General features: G+C 44.8%; 1 long non-coding RNA gene across 17 annotated transcripts in view; it reads left to right on the forward strand.

Moving 5' to 3' along the window:
• Nucleotides 1-16,964, forward strand: part of LOC114862637 (uncharacterized) — a 163,659-nt gene that overhangs the window by 38,104 nt on the left and 108,591 nt on the right. For 13 of the 17 annotated variants that reach the window (XR_008695453.1, XR_008695454.1, XR_008695452.1 and 10 more), the window contains exons 4-8: nucleotides 1,482-1,588; nucleotides 6,297-6,433; nucleotides 6,571-6,711; nucleotides 6,804-6,896; nucleotides 7,003-7,050. This is a non-coding gene — a long non-coding RNA (uncharacterized LOC114862637). The remainder of the gene's footprint in view (nucleotides 1-1,481; nucleotides 1,589-6,296; nucleotides 6,434-6,570; nucleotides 6,712-6,803; nucleotides 6,897-7,002; nucleotides 7,051-16,964) is intronic. The other 4 variants (XR_005898128.2, XR_005898127.2, XR_008695463.1 and 1 more) reach the window with 4 other exon arrangements.

Genomic DNA, 16,964 nt, shown 5'->3' on the forward strand with positions numbered 1-16,964 from the left:
CCTCCCTCTACCTCCACCTCATGGTCCAGTGCTTAACTCCTGCCATGAAATACAAGCCCACAGAGGTCACAGTGATTGACCTCTGTCGTAAAACACCCAAGTGTGATGCATGCTCAGACCCTGTCTGTTCACAGATCCGCAGCTAGCTGTGTACAGTACGACCATGTGGGGCTTTGTAGAGTGTGTTTGTGATTGTTTCTGAATTTGTTTGATTTTCTTTGTTGAGTGGATCCATCCAAATGGCAATATTTACTCCCCAGCACATGTGTGTCAAATATTTTAGGAGCTTGAGTTTTTTATTTGCTGTATAGATGGATTATTTTATTGTGGACAGATGCCACTGACTTGGTTTCTCTCCCGCTGAGCTCACTGATGTGCTTTGAGTATCTTATATCATACTGTGGGCCAAATAGATAAAAAAAATGCAGGGTGTGTTTAAAAAAGAAACTAAAAAAAAAACTGTGGGTCAAAAGGAGTCTATTCTCATGTCCTCATCTGTCACCACTCCTGTCCCTGGTGTGTCTAGCCAGGGTGTACAAAGTCTCAAAACACCGGCTGTGTCTGAACACCCTCTAAAGACCAGCGCTGGCTCTGTATATAAACAGCAAGTAGCAAATGATTTCCAGACACGGCCTTTTTGTTTCTTTACTCTTGCCTTTGTGCTCTGGAGTCTATTGGAAAGATTTCCACTAGCACATCCAAGACTGGTGCAGTGTACGATGGTGTATACATCCACCCCCTCCTCTCAGGCTCCACACCCTCTGTCAAGGTGGATGCTAGTCACCGGGAGGTGGATGTGGGATATAAATGCAGGAGCCGCCTGGTCATCATCGCGGGCATACAGAGAAGCGGGAGGAAGGACAACAGAGGTGAGCTATCCTCAGAGGGGATCTCGCCGGGGCGAATGAAGAAGGGCCGCGTTGCTTTGGTTGAGAGGTCAGCGCTTAGCATGCAGGCGAACCCTTCGCGGGAGCACGTGGACAGCCTAACCACGTCAAGGCAACTCAGAGTGAAGCGCCAGAGTCAGCATTAGACAGGGCACCTTGTTTAACGGCGCTGATATGGAATGATAACAGGCACATACTTGTCCTGTTATGTTCATCAATGGAAGTACAGCGGAGGGCTTGTAGGAGCCGAAGCCCAGCGATGTCCTCGGCGGGGATGTGCGCGCGGAGGCGTGCGTGCGCGCATGAGGTGTGCCCTAATGAAATTCAGTATCGATCCTGGCAAAATAGACTTTATACATCATTCATGCTCTCTATCAATCACATCCTGCTAAGTTTTCCAAAGCTGTTTGTTATGGAGGACTGGAAAGAAGGGGAAAAAAAAAACTCCAAGCAGAGCAATAATTACTTTGAAGAGATTGTTTTAAAGACTTTCCTTTAGCCTTTTCTCAAGGTGTAACAAGCTTATCTGTCAAAGACAATGTCCATTGAATGAACTGCTTAATTTGAAATTGATTGAGGTCCTTTTTGGTTTAGGTGGGGAAAAACTCCTTTCCGCCGACTTAATAGAGACTTGGGAATTTAAAGCTATGCCAGAAGACAGGTCACCGTGAGAGCAGGCCGAATCTTTCGCAGTGGATGAGGTATGTCGCTCCACAGATAAAGATGCATTCGTCACCTCCTTCCAATAGCCGAGATAGTGCCATCCTCTCTTTTGTGCGGCTCGGTGGATGTTAGAAAAATCCTATAGGGTGGATAGAGACAAAAAGCAAAGAAAATAAACACAGGACGTGGTAACCTGACACAGGAAACCCAGTGAATGCTGGGAGTGAGCAGTGAACCGTACTTCCTGAAGGACAGCACAATGGTAAGCGGTGGCCCCAGATTCCTAAAAGAGGCTGTAGTTGCAGGGACAAGGAAGGGCAGCCTGTGTCCTCCGGTCCAGGCCTGATAAGAGCATAGATAGAAATGGCACGTCTGTCTCGCTGCTTTGGGGAAACAAAACATCCTGAGGTTGCCTGTTCCATTAAATATTAAAGAGCGAATAATGAATGAACGTGGCCGTTCCAGTCGACGTCACAGGATCCAAACGCCCAGCGGGTTTGTCGGCACACGTCCCCAGAAACGACGTGTACGTTTCTTATGAGCAGTAACCAACAAGGAAACCCATCCTTTTAATTTAACCACAGTATTTCTTTAACACTGAGCACGGTTGTGCCCCCCCTGGTTCTGCCTTCACTTGTGCCTCCTCTGTGAGTGATGTACTGAAGGATCCAATGGAGGTATCTGTGGTTTTGCCATGTGCCCCTCTGAGAAGCACGAGACAGTGCTTCCTGCAGCTGATGCTGCTTTCACAGCAGTCCGAAAAATGCCTTTTCGTAAAATTACAGTACATTATGTGACATTGCCGTAAGTTCTTTCTGAACCTAGGTGCAAAGAAATGCCAAAATCTTTAGTAGAAAACTGCTCATTCAGCTACTATTATTATTATTAGTATTATTATTAATATTATTATTAATATTATTATTATTATTATTGTTGTTAGCATCATAATTTAAACTTTATTGCTCCTTTTTGAACTACCAGTAGCTTTGCCAACGTATCAAATACTGTGGCATATGTTTACATTTTCTGCTGCTTATACACTTAAGAGGTATAATGTGGCCATATATTCAGTGTAGATACTAGCAGATGTTTATTTTAACAAATATATATTATTAAATGTTATATAAGCCTTTATAGAAACAAAATGTATAGGTTATGCACCAGTAACTAAAATAATGGCCTGCTGTATGTAACGTTATGTACAGGATTCTGTGTAAATAATTTTAGTCTAATTTAATTCTATTCTTAATTACTATACTATGCTTTTTTACAGACTTTACTTGTCATATTATAGTATTTTTGCACTTTGTATTGCTTGTTTTTGAAGTTAAGGATTCTTTTCCATCGCTGCCTAAAACCGCATGAATTGCCACTAGGCTCCAGTGTATAATTATGTAACGTGGCTCACAATGAAGTCAGTACGTCTATCTCCAGATCTGACAGACTGTCTGTGACTGGTCCACCCTTCCTCCTCCTCCTCCTCCTCCCTTCATCTTTCCCCGTGTCGCCGTCCTAATACTGTGGCACCCTTTCATTGTGTGGCAATATTGAGTTATCGCAGCCCATGTCATTCAGAGAACTCTCTTTTTAATTAAAACCTTAAATATACACATGCATATTAACTACACACTGTAAGTAGATGGTTTGTGAATGGTTGGTTAAATTTCAACCCGTGCGAGGTGAGTCACACACTCCGAGCACACGAACAATACGTGACGTCTGGTCCATTTTTTTTTTCTAAATGTCTGTGTGGTTTTCCATGATACCCACACAGGCCAACTGAAAAAATGGAAGTGGGATGTCTGTGCCTCTTATCTGGCTGTTTTGTTTTGTTGTTGACCCCATAGCGTGAGTGTGTATTCATAGCCAGTTCCTGCAGGCCCTCCCTGTCAAACCAGGCATGCGTGTTGGCTCGCCCACACCTATCTGCAGCATTGTCCATTCAATATGATTATCGCTGACCCACACCGCCTCCTGTCTCCGGGGCTCACATGAACCAGTACTTCCTCCAAGGAAGGAAACGTTCGTTACCCACGGGCCAGTGTCACACGGCTGCACTGTACAGACCCAAAAAGGCAGCTTTGACACACAGCTTCGTATGTAAACTGATAATTCGCTGCTGTCTCGTTGGGTCTCCTCGCGTTTACACCCAGGAACCTGAGTCATTATGAGTTTATTCAAATAAAGAGGGATAAATGAAATCCACTTTAGCAACATATTGTAATCACTAAGTAATACTCCCTCTCTCTTGAGCTCCTTTACTTCTCTCCAGCTCCCTCCCATCTCTCTCCTGAACGAACACACACACACACACACACACACACACACACACACACACACACACACACACACACACACACACACACATGCACAAACAGTTGGGTAGTGGGACTATGAGTGGAGAGAGAGAGAGATCGTTTGTCTCAATCTGCAGTGATGATAGTTTATCAGAGGCTGGAGGAGTGGAGTGGGAGCAGGTGGTGGAAGAAGGCTTTGTAAAAAAGACCACAGTAATCAGATCTGCACTAAGCTCAGAGCTGGGAGAGTGGAGCACTGGCCTACAGTACCAGCCACACACATGCGCAGGGTTAAGGTCCTCCCACCTGGATCCCCGACTGGACAATTAGCCACTTTGGACACTGAGCTAAGCAGGAACCCACGGTGGCCGCTTCTGATGTGCACCTCATGCCACGTGGAGCGCTTGCTATTTCAAATCTTTACCAATTTCTTAAAGCACACTGTCCAATATGGTGCTCTCTACATAGTTAAACGTGACCAGATCTTCAATTTTGTCCAGTAATTTTAAACTTTGCAGAATCCATTTAATAGCATTAAATGTGTCGCCCATTTAACACCAAGTTGCTTCATGCTCTCATAGTCTTTCTTTTTCTCTCTGACCCATCCACTTGTGGTAACAATAGATGGTCTCTCTCTCATTCATACAGTGCAGTGTATATAGTTATTCTGTGGTGGTTGCCATAGCAACCCGCTAGTCAGACGATCTCATTACTGGCCCTTAGACATTTCTTTCTCACTCCCTCTCTAAGGCATTACTACATTTCATTATGATTTCCCTCCTCTCTCTCCCAGCCACCCCTCCTCCTTTATCTCTGTCTCCCCCTGTCTCCCTCATTCTCCCCCCTCAAAGGTCAGATGTCCTGCATGGTGGGGAGAAAGGGAATCTGTAAAAGCGTTGAGGTCTATTCAGTAGCGCTCCCCCATTGCACCCCACCATCACTCTGTCCCTTTCTATAGCTGCAAGAAAGGAACCAGAAAAGAAGGGAGGGAAAAGAGGAGCCTTGAGTCTGCTTTTCTTCACAGCACATTTTAAATCTGTTACTTTTTTCTGCCCTTCTCTTTTCTCTCCTCAAAGCTTTCTTTTGTGTGGAAAATAGCTCCTTGAACCGATGGTGGACTAATGGTCTGTGGTGACTTTTTTAAAATGCTCCTGTCCACAGTCAATAGTGCCTAAATTCACACATGCAAAAATAAGTGCATGTAATGTGGCCATATATTCAGTGTGTGGAAGTGATACAGTACGTGTGCATACTTGAACGCGCTCACGCACACAGTATATTGTATATGTGACTTCTCTTCAGGCAGAACTACACAATGTTTAGCTTTGTTCGATATTCACTAACACACACACACTGGATTTACTCAGATATTTATTTATTCAGTGTTGTTTGTATTCAGACACTTATGAAAAATAACTTTTCTTAAATGACCATGGTGTTTGCATGTTTTTACATGCATTTGCATACAATCGCTGCACACTGCCGAGTGGAAATTTTCCCACCTTCCAGGCAGGTCATGTTTTCCAGTCACTTTCTGCCGCGTAGAGATCAACTTGTTGAGACTTGAAACCAAACTGTCTTATTAAATCCATCATAGACTTTCTTTTGTTTTGTTTTTGTGTAACGTTGACCGTACCATTACGTGAGGACGAGTGCAGACTCATTTGAAGCTTCCCAAGGTTGCGTTTACGTGATGGCTGACAGACACAGGCAGGTCAGAAATAACTGAAAAGCTGTCATACAACACACAGTAATCAGAGACAACTCAAGTGTGAATATCAGCAGCAACAGGAATTCTAGTCGTTGAATGAATACAAATGGCCTAATGGAAATATCCTCACCTACAGTATACTACAATAAAAATAATTAACGGAGAGCAGCTCCCAGCTGACTCCATTATTGTCTTCTGCTCCTCTGCTCACTGATAAAATGTGGTACCGAGTCTCTGCTACCTCACACTCTCTGCCGTATCTCAATCCTTCATTGTCAGTCTGCTACGACAGTTCAGTGGACAGTTGGCAGAAACATAGGCCCTACTGCTCCATCACACATTAATCCATACAGGGCTCCATTCAGCTGCATTGGCCCCGCAATTGATCCCAGCCTCTCTGCTGCGGTAAACATTTTACTCGGTTTGCCTCCATCCTGATCAATAGCCTTCTTTTAATAATGTATCTCATTGATCAGTTTGGCCCCTGAGTAAATTGATCAATTATTTTAATCCTTTGTGCGCGTGTGTGTGTGTGCGTTTGTGTGTTTGTCAAATGAGGGGCAAACTGTTAAATGTCTGTCTTTTTGCTCGACTGTAAAGAGTTGAATCCAAATGCATGGGCCATTAATTCATGTCACTATGATATTCATGTTTTTTACAGGCAGAATAGAACGTATATGCTTCGTATTTTATTGTTGGCTCAAAAAAGGTATGTAATTAATCAATTCCTTGTTACAGTCTGTACAAAAGCTGAAGGGACACTGTCTTTCGAGGGTTCAGTGGTATTGTTGTGTTCTGACGGGTCGTGTGCTGATCAAGCTCTAGCTTCATCCCGCTGATGGACTTCAAGGTCATTGGTCATCAGCATTGGTGAGGTAAATGCAGTCCACCCACAACATCTCATTACTAGTCCTAATTATCCTGACAAGTCACCATCAGCTGTGTGTGTGTGTGTGTGTGTGTGTGTGTGTGTGTTTGTGTGTGTGTGCGTGTGCCTCCCTGGGTTTCACAGACAAATAAAGCAACGCGGCGCACACGCACATTTATTCTTGGCACAGACGCCCACGTTCACTGAATGCGCAGACATAAAACGGTGAAGCAGCGGATCAATAGCCAGCTTGTGTCCCTGACTTCATGGAAGGCAGCAGAAAAGGTATTTGAAATCCAGAGAGTTATCAGAGACAGGAAGAAACGCGGCGGAGGTAAAGTCTTTGTTAGTTTGACCTTGCTCTGGTTTATCTTCAGCAGAGATATTTTGCAAGATGGGCCGGGATAATGCTGGGCAAGTTTAAAATGGAACAAAAGGAACGCAGCCACTCCAATACTTGATCATTAGATGTATGAAATCCAATTCCTCTCCTGTATGCTAATGCACACAAGCAGAATCTATTATGCTTATTTGTGGCACATTATCTTTGATCTGCCGTGTTGTCTCTGCCACTAGGTTAGGGAAGGGACAATTCCCACGGGATTCAGGAGCCGATCAGGTGTGGTAAGTGTCACTATGTTGAGCGCTAGCTCATTAAAGTCCCATCTACATATCCTTCCATCCTCGCCCATCTCAAGTGACAGAGCCTAATGCCAAAATGCTCTGACGCTCCACTGTCGCTGGAGTCTTATGCCCTGCTAATGTTTAAGTTTCATCAACATCAGAGCGGTGGATGCACCTCACATCTGAGACCATGTCTCATTTTTGACAGGTGCAATGGACACATGATGTGAAACAAAGCGAAGACAGAAACAGACCCAGAAGCAGCGAGATTTAATTAAAAGCCGATTTGCCCCCGCATTCACCGGCTAGTTTAAGATTTAGCTATGAGCAAACACGAGGGCATGCGCCTGCATGTGCGCGTTTGACTCGCCATTGTGTGTGTCTATAGAAAGAGTGCTAATTGTAAAGGATGTGGTGGGTTAAGATAAGGTTATCTTGACGCAATGAAATGTCTGAGAGAGAAGGCCAGCGCTTGCAGACGGAATTAGATTGATTAGAGAAGCCATATTTGGGCCACAGTGCTATTTCCAGATAGCCCTCGGTGAGCCTCGTCCCCTCCGCCTGGCATGGTTGTGCTCCCGTCCTCACCCTCACCCCAACTCTCTCTTCCTGACACTCCTGCTGTGCAGCAGGACAGCTGATAGTGCCACAGGCTGTCACTCACATGCTAACTGAATGGCCACTGCAGGGCTGAGATAGTCCCAGCGAGTCCACCCCTGACACCCACAGTGGGGGGAAAAAAGACTAATAAAAAGCAACAACGTATGCAAGGGAGAGCTCTTTCTCCATGCTCTCTTAATAATATAATATACTTTAAGGGCTCAGCACTCGGTTCCACTTAGTGTGTAGTAGAGTGTAACTTAGCTTAAAGTTTTTTATTTTCATTTTGCCATATTTTGTTGTTCTTAAGACCCCAGTGTAAACTGACTCTCACTCTGCGGTTAAAAGGAGCAGAAATTCTCATCTTATAGGCTTCATTTTAGATGAGGATGTGGCAACGAAGTCAATCCCAAAAATCCAGTACTCAATTCCTGCCATCAGGATCCTCCATTAGTCAAGCATTAGAAACAAATTAACTCTTCTCAGTTGAATGGCTTGTCAGAGGAAGTGTGGGAAAATCCTCTATTAGGCAGGAGTTAAGTGCCTATTGGAAAGCTGGAGATGGAATCCTGCCTAATAAAGGAATAGTCAACCACTGGAACGCCGGCTGAATGGAGGAGAAGAAGTGCTAATTAAGAGAACAAAGTGTCGTCTTACAGGCTATTTCATTAATGTGAGTTTTGGGTCTCATCTCGCTGGCATCGGCTGATTCCCTGAATTTGACAAGGCTGTGTGCGACGCCCGTGCACCCCTCCGCATATGAAAGCGAGTGATAAAATGTGTTTATTCGTAGGGGTGACAGTGTGTAAACAGATAAATAATGAATTTTCCAGCTCCCACAGGCCACACTTTTTTAGTCTCATCTCTGAATTTGACATGTCATGAGCCACGCGATGAACATGCTGCTCTCAAACTATTTGGGGCGTTATGTCTCAGATGAGCCAAGCCAACGCCAACCACATCTCCCGTCTCCTCTGCCTCACAAACGCTGAGCATTTTCCAGTTTTCAAGCTGTGAAAAGTGAGGCTGGCAAAACAGCGTCATGGACTGAACTGGGCGGAGACTCAAAATAAACTCACACAGCCTTGGCTGAGTTCGGGCTCCATCGCTGTTTATCTTAGTGAGAGTGCGCATGGGAGCCCAGTGATGAAATCAAAAAGAGGAGGAAAAAATTAAACAGAGTTGAACAGGCCAGTGTATTTGGTTGGGGTTGCCATGGTGACAGAGTGCATGGATGCAGATAAACAGCATGTTGAGTACTCGGGGAGGAATGCAGCCCTTCTGCCTGCGGTTTGGAGAGGAGGTTAACACTTCTCTTTCTCAACAGCTTCGCCACTCAACAACATATGGGACTGAGGAGGGAGTAGAGGAGGAGATTGCGCTTTAATTGCACACATCCAGGGATTAAAGGGAATGCGAAGGGATATTTGGAAAAACGCGGAGAAAAGGGGAGCAACGTGTAACGGTCGATTGCATATTATGGCACTAGTTGCTTGCATGTTTTCACTTAAAAATTGGAGTTGGTGAGGCAGAAAACGGGGGAAATTAAGTGAGAAACGGAAAAGGGACTATGGAAAATTCCAGAAGAGAGATTTTTTTTCTCCAGTTTCCTGAATTTCCTCTTTCACAAGGATTTCACTTTGGGAAACCAGTGAAATAACATAATCATTTCTCACCCAGCACAATGACCCGAACAAAGAAATTGTGTTTGAGTTGTTGAGCTATATTAAAAGTTATGGATAAGCGGCTGGAAAATTTGGCATGTGTAGAGAGAGAGAGAGAGAAAGAGAGAGAGAGAGAGAGAAGAGAGATGGTATGGAGGAGCCAATTTAGTGAGGCTGTGACTTGGTGATAAGACGCTTTCCCTCTCAGCTCCCTTTGACAAAATGGGGGAGGCCTTGTCTGTTACCCCATTAGCAGCCATACCTACAAGACCCTGCTCCTTCTACATGGCCGGTCTTCAATGGGGGGGCAGAAATGCAAGACGCGTACTTAACCAGTCATCACTTGATTGAAAGGCAGCCGTCATGGGAGGTGTGGGTCTCGCAGGGTAGATGGGACGCGTGGGGGAGGACAGGAGCCACTTTTGTCCTGTCAGTACAGTGAGACGAACATGTTACTGTGTGATTAAACCAGGAGAGCGTGTTTAGTAAAGCCTTGGGGGAAGGGGGGGTGGCAGAGAACTGACCTGGGGGTGGGCAGCGGAGTAACCAGCAGGCCTCTGTAGGGGATTTTTATTTAAGGCACTGAGCTGGTTGAGAAGTGCACAAACCACCCAGGAGAATAGAAAAGCTGCAGACCCTCCTGATCAGAGAACGGTCCGCTGTGCAGTGAATATTCACCTGTGCACTAGATTCTCCTCCGACGTGATGAGCGCTTTGGTTCCGCTCTCTAATTGCTCGTCGTACGTGGCCCCTCTGCCTCCTTGTTTTTACAGGGTCCCGTCGCCGCGGCCGCCGTGGCAACTGGTGCCACGCCAGCCACAGCGCTTCCTCCCTGATCCTGAGGATGGGGCTGAGAGCCGCAGCCTTTTTAATGGCCCTCGCAGGCCCGGCCCACGGTGCCATGCCAGTGGCTTTATGGAGGCTATTATTAGTGTTTACTCACTGACACTTACTGGGTCGCCGGGCGTCCTGTGTCTCTCCGTGCGCAGTAAGGCACTGTAACCCTGACTTCTGATTTTAATGATATGGGTAATGTTATGGCGCTGTCTCTTTGCTCAATCGTTAACTCTGTGACCATTTTATGGGGTATTAATTGAGTTGTAATTCTGACCCAGTGAAACCATGTTTAATGTCGTTTTAACTTGGGGAACTAATTGAAAACAGGCGCTAAGGCCTCACACTTAACACAGCGCTCACTATAAAAGATATTAGCCGGTCCGTGTATTATTCAATATACACATACAGTACTCCGCATGCAAAATAGCTGCAAACCTTCCCTATAACTTCAACACAAGAAATTCTTGCAAACCTTTAACTGAAACCATGAAGACAGATAGTTGTGCACAGATGCGTGCACATGCACAGAGGGAGCAAGGAGAGGGAGGTTTGGATGGCGCCCTGGACCGATCACATTACCTCATCTCACATGTATTTCAGAGGCCTGAAACCTGATATGCATGCAATTGTTATTTTAAATCACAGTCTGGGAAAGTTGGATCCAAGGTCTGTGGAGTCGCTAACCCGGGGGAGGGGGAGGGGGAGGCACGGAGACGGGATAGGCAACTGGGGCAGGTGGTGCCTTACATGCTGAGGAATTTTCGGTTGCGGTTTTGTTGAATCAAGAAAAATATCTTAATCTTAAAATATATACATGATTTTTTTTCACTCTAATACTTGTGTCCAAACAATTACCAGTTTAAATGTAATGAAAACTAAATTAAATCATGGTAAAAATCTGCAATTAGATGAATTATACAGACTCTCATTCATTTATCTTTGTGCAGTGAAGTGGACGAGCAGCTTCTCCTTCCCTGCCTCATCTTGTCTCCCTCGTCTTTATCGTCTACTTCGTCTTGGCCCGCGTTCACACGTGCATGGTTAATTTGTGTGTGAAGGGAGAGGATATTGCCTGGCGCTGAGTGCGTTTCACCCCTTAGGACAGTACCGGCGCCGCGCCAGGGGCCACTGGATAGCGGCTCCTTTTCCTTCTATCTAGAACTCAGGTTAATTAAAGTTCGTCATTCGCCCTCAGAGCGTGCTTTCATACAGAGTGCTGTGTGCGTCATTGGATTGTGTTTTAGTCCTTTTAATGACAGACTCATTGTGTGTGAGGGTGCATGAGGATTCCTCCAAATACATGTCCACAACATGCCTCCTACTACTATGCAGTATAAGATACTTGATGAATGGAGCACGCGTTGGCCCTACGGCCCCCGTGTTAGCAGCAGTGGTTACGTCTCTGTACATGCCCATAAGGAAGTGATTACTATCAGTTATTCCGCCCACACAAAGATGTTGACATTGCATCACCTGCATAATGAATTCACCACAAACCTGCCACCGATTCGGTTTTAAGTAACCTCATATCACAGACCTGATGGAAAAGACAGTCAAATAAGAGGCTGAGGGTAAATAGAGGACACATTCTTTTCTAATGATGTGTAGGACTTTGAACGTACAAAGTTAAGTATGTGAGGAAGAGGCTGCCTAAGAACACAACAAGAGCTTCCAACCATTATTGTACGGCTTTAATAAGTGGGGATGCACATGTAAAAACAGAGATGCATCGTGCCCCTGACCTTTGCTGTGTTTTAAACTCTCATTTACTTCCCTTTGTTTATTGCCCCTATTTGTCTCCCATCTCATTGGCTCTCTCCAGGTCATTGATCTGTGGCAACCAGCAGAACTGTACTTACTGTAAATCCATATGAAGAATCCATAAGTATTAACCTTTATTTCATTATTTACTTCATTTGAGTCGTTAAAGCAGGCTTTGTGCAGCCTGCTGTAGGGCAAAGTTACTTTCTCCGGTGCCTCGTTCTCTTTCACTTGCTTTTTCTCCTTTCCTTTCCTCGGGTGATTTATTGGATGAAGATCCCTTCTTCTCCTCTAAGGGCGAGTGTGTGCTTTGGGCGCCCGGCCAACAAGACCTGCTTTAATTGATGTCAGTAATCTGGTCACCTTGAGAGATAGTTAAAAGGGCAAATCTCTATTAGCTTTAGTTTATGGCGAGCAAATTAATACATATGCACACACATAGCTGAGCGCACGCACACCGCTTCTGAAGACACAGCGCAGGACACAGTGTATGTGCATGTAATACATACTGCAGCCATTAGTGACACTTTTGAGTGCTCATGTTGTTGACTGCTCCTTGCCACAAACATGAAGGTTGTAGGCTTTCCACCGAAACCCCTGCTCCCTTAAACGCCGTAAGAAATACATTACAACTAGTTCAGAGCCAAGATAAGTTATTTCTGGTTGGATAAGCACAAGGGGACGTATCTGAGGGAGCCAAAAGAATCTACATTAAGGAGAGATATCTGTTAATTAAATCTGTCCCTGCCTGATCTCTATCTGTAACACGTAACTTACACCGCCCGCCCGCCGCCGCTGTTGCTCCTGGATGAACACACAAACGCACGTACATAAACATAAAGCTTCAAATCCCACACTTCCCTTTCTATCGCCCTGTCCATCGCAGAGTAAATGCATTTTCTAACATGCCAGGAGGCTCAGGATATTTCCCTGTTGAAGATATTGTCAATTCTTTATAGTACCATTATACCTAATACCTCAGCCTTTTACCCTTATGCATAAAAGCTGATGACCTTTCTGCTTTTAAATCAGACCTCTGCCACTTTTCATACTGATTTTAGCATCCAGGCTGTGCATAAGAAGTAAATACTGCAATTCAAGGTGATAAAAATCCTCACACTTGTAAAGTAGCTCATGCTTTTCTTTCCCGCTCGAATCTTTCATTGTTTTTGTCTTTTTCTACTTCTTTGTATTTGTTGTTTTCTTCTCCTTCCTCTACATCTTCTTGTTCAACCGCTCAAATGCCCTGGGACTCTGGTTGTTCCAAAGAAGGACATGGGCTGGAGGTGACTGGGGGGGGGGGGGGGCGGGTGGGGGGTTTTGGTGGAGACTTGGGGTGTATGCGGACCAGATGTCTGTGCTTTCACGAGACTGGGAAGGGGCCGATAGAAAGAGAGAGGGAGAGGAAGGCAGGGAAATGGAGAGGGGGGGGGGGGTATATGGCTGTTCTCAATTACCCTGATCAATGGCGGGGGGTGGGGGGCTTAGGGTAGGGAGAGGGGAATAGGAGTAAGGTGGGGTATCGGGGTTCAAGGGGGGAAACCACTGCAGAGCCAGGACACAGTTTGTAAAAATGAGACAAAATAGAATTACAGGAAGATCATGTAAGCAGTAAACCTCATTTTTTGGCTGGGGTATTTTTGCCTCACTGAAGCTCTGGACCAATGACAACAGCATGTTTTCACTTTGATTGCAATAAACCTGCAGTGTCTTTAAGCTTACATGTATAGAAGCTGTAGATGCAACGTGTTACACATAGCAGTAATAATCATTTGATTTGTCTATTTAGCGGCCAACCATTATTTCATTAGTGTGGCTTCAACAACAATAAAAGATCCTGAACTAGAAAATGGTTGAGCTTATGCCGAGGGGCCCTTAGATCAAGTGGAAGCTCTGTTCTGTGTTTTAATTAGGATTATATGTCCTCTTTAAAGGGCCCTTTCTCTGAAGCCCTTCCCGTTTAGAGGCCTATAAGGTTTCACAAGATTAAAAGCACTTTTCCATCTTTACTCTTTGATACATCTTTGAAACTGTGCTGGGTCCCCTGTCTCTGGAACACTTTATCTCTCCCCGAGAAGGGCCGAGGGGGTGAGAGGAGGGGTAAGGCGGCGAGGTTTGGGTGGTATGCGAGGTTTTCCTCTTTTATTTAGCGCCTCAGTCCTTTTTTATGGTAGATGCTTGGCTGTGGGATTTTTATTCATCAATTTAATCTAATTTTAAGCGAATGCATGGGGGGCGTCACCTACACTTTGCTACGTCTGCTCGTTTTGATACAACAGGCCTGCGTCTGATCACCGAGATCTTTCCTCATGACCTCTGACCTTTAGAGGAGAGAGCACGAGAAGGCATTGGTTTCAGTAGAGAGAGGGGTTCAGGTTGACTGTCTGTGTGTAAAAAACACACACACACACACACACACACACACACACACACACACACACACACACACACACACACACACACACACACACACACACACACACACATTTTTGCTTCTTCTTCAAACCAGCTTTATTCTAAACACTTGAAAATCCTCAACATGTGCAAGCAATTAGGTTTCACGACTTGCTCTGGATTTGAAAGAGCCACAGACACGCACAAGTACGCGCACACAAACACAGCTAGGCCCGTACACTGAATGAACATACACCTTCATTCAAACACATGGATAAATATTGTAATATAATGAAAACATGGTCATTCATGTGTTATGTGTCTCGTATTTCGGCATAACTCACTTTCCTCTTATTACGAGAACGTGTTTCCATCCCCGTCCTATTGTGAAATGTGCAAGTAAGGTACTTACGGTAATGCTCAAGTAGGCTGTAAACATGTTGTTTCTTATATTTTACTATTGCAGTCATATTACTGCATCTGAAGAAACCCAGTATAATAACAAGAACACAGAGCCAGCGATAGGCATAGACTAAACAGAACTGTTCCATGTTAGCTGCAGTGGAAAAATGGCCAGTGAGATTATGTTTGCAGGAAATGGGGGGAAATAGGTTTCTGCCTTTTGTGATCACTGAAAGAAAATAAAAATCTTAGTCTCTTCTTCTGTCTCTTAAACCTCATAAATTTATTGTAAAGCAAAGGCAATATCGTAGATTGCTACGCTAATAGAGAATATGCTGCTCTCTGTCCTTTGCACACACTTTGTTAAACATTTTATGTTCTTATTAAGCTAATATTACCTCTATACCCAGGTCTGTGTTGTTTGTGCTACTGTACGGTTTACATTTGTATTGTAAAGGATATCGCTGCACTTCCTTAATCTATTTCTGCTGAAGTCACATATCTGCAGCTAATAAACAAGAGATGAGACAAAAGTGAAAAAATGCGATAGAGGAAAATGGTGCAATTGTGTAAATGGCTCTGGAGGAAAAAAAGCGGTTCAGGTATAAAATAAGTACAGATCGGTCCGTGATCCAGAAAGCACTTTCATACCGTACTGGCAGTTTGGGCTCCACTGCTACTCAGACACACTGTAGTTGAGACCCCCTTTTATTCTGGCTGGTTGGCAATAAGAGCAGTAGCCTTTGTGCATACTCCCCAACAACAGTTAGCTTAATTAGCTACCAGTCATTTGTATACCAGGGGCTAATTCCTTAAGTGGCTGTCAGCTGTGGTGGCTTTGGCCAAATTCATTATACGCCTCGTTGGAGTGACCAGAGAGTGACCAGCAGGTGATTGCGATCGCCTCCATTCCTGACTCTGCTCGGTTTGATCTTTTCTGGGTCTTACGTCTGTGTCTACGTTTGATGATGAGTGTGACGTGTCTGCTTATCGAGTCTAATGGCTAAAGATTCACTGAGGTAACGTTGATGTGATGTGGATAATCATTACATTAATGATACACGCTCGCATGGAGTGTAATTTAAAAGCAATTATGGCATCAGTAACCTTTTTAATCCAATCATCACCCAGAGTGGGAGCGGTGTGTCATGCCGGATCACCTGAGCCGGTGGGAAATGGAAATATTAATAAAATGTTAATCAATCACAGGGACGGGGGCTAAGCTGATAGCGGGGTCAGATAGAGTTAACGTATTGACAGAGGTGTTGACTTTTCGGGTGAGGTTGGAGGCATTAATGGCGTTTGGCAGAAATATTACACTGTGGACACCTGGCCAGCACACGTGCACGCGCGCTTCCCGCTAGTTTAGCTGCATATACTGTAGTGTATTTTTCAAACGGACTATATATATATATATATATATATATGTATATATATATATATATATATATATATATATATATATATATATACTCATATACTCTCACACACACGCATGCATGGATGCACAGTCAAACACAAGCCTCCAGTTTTGCCACAGGATGCTATTTTCCAGCTGTTTAAACCACAAGCTCAAATTAGCTGCTCAGCCATTGGAAGGGAAAGCAGGCAGGATACCAGCAATTACCGTCTGATTGGTAGAGTGGCTGCACTTAGCAAGTTGGAGCTGGAAGATTTGCATACACAGAAAACGCTCAGGGAGGCAAGGTGCAGTCACAGCGGAGACTCTTTTTAGTGCAGTAGGTCCGCTGCAGGAGCTAAGGCAAACACAGGGGATCAGCTCAGTTTTGTATATGCTATGATTTTTTTTTTTTTTGTCGTCACAGCCAAATCAGTGCAAAACACGGATCAGATATTATCCAGTAAAGCCACTGTGGAGGAATGTATTGCTCCCCGTGCACTGACTCGAGGCTGTGCAGCGGTCCACCCTTATCATAGCACATTTAACAGGGGGCTAATCCAATCAGGTGGGATAACAGGGTTTCTCTCTGTGAGTGGAGGAGGATCAGGCCAGTGCTCCTCTGCTTCCCATTAGTGTGTGTCTCTCCAGCCGGGCCTATCCTAATCCCATTTCCCCATCTAAAGCCTTAACCCAAACAAGCACACAGGACAATAATCTCTGGTCACACTCCTGTCGGCTGCCCCGGGCCTCCTGACGCTGCTAATGGAAGGCTGGCCCGAGAGATGCCAAGACTGCGAGGGGGAGGACTACACGTGGCCCCTTCTGCCAAGGAACCACGGCATCCAAAGCCTCCC

The sequence above is a fragment of the Betta splendens genome, chromosome 9 (assembly GCF_900634795.4).
Source record: "Betta splendens chromosome 9, fBetSpl5.4, whole genome shotgun sequence".
Lineage (NCBI taxonomy): Eukaryota > Metazoa > Chordata > Actinopteri > Anabantiformes > Osphronemidae > Betta > Betta splendens.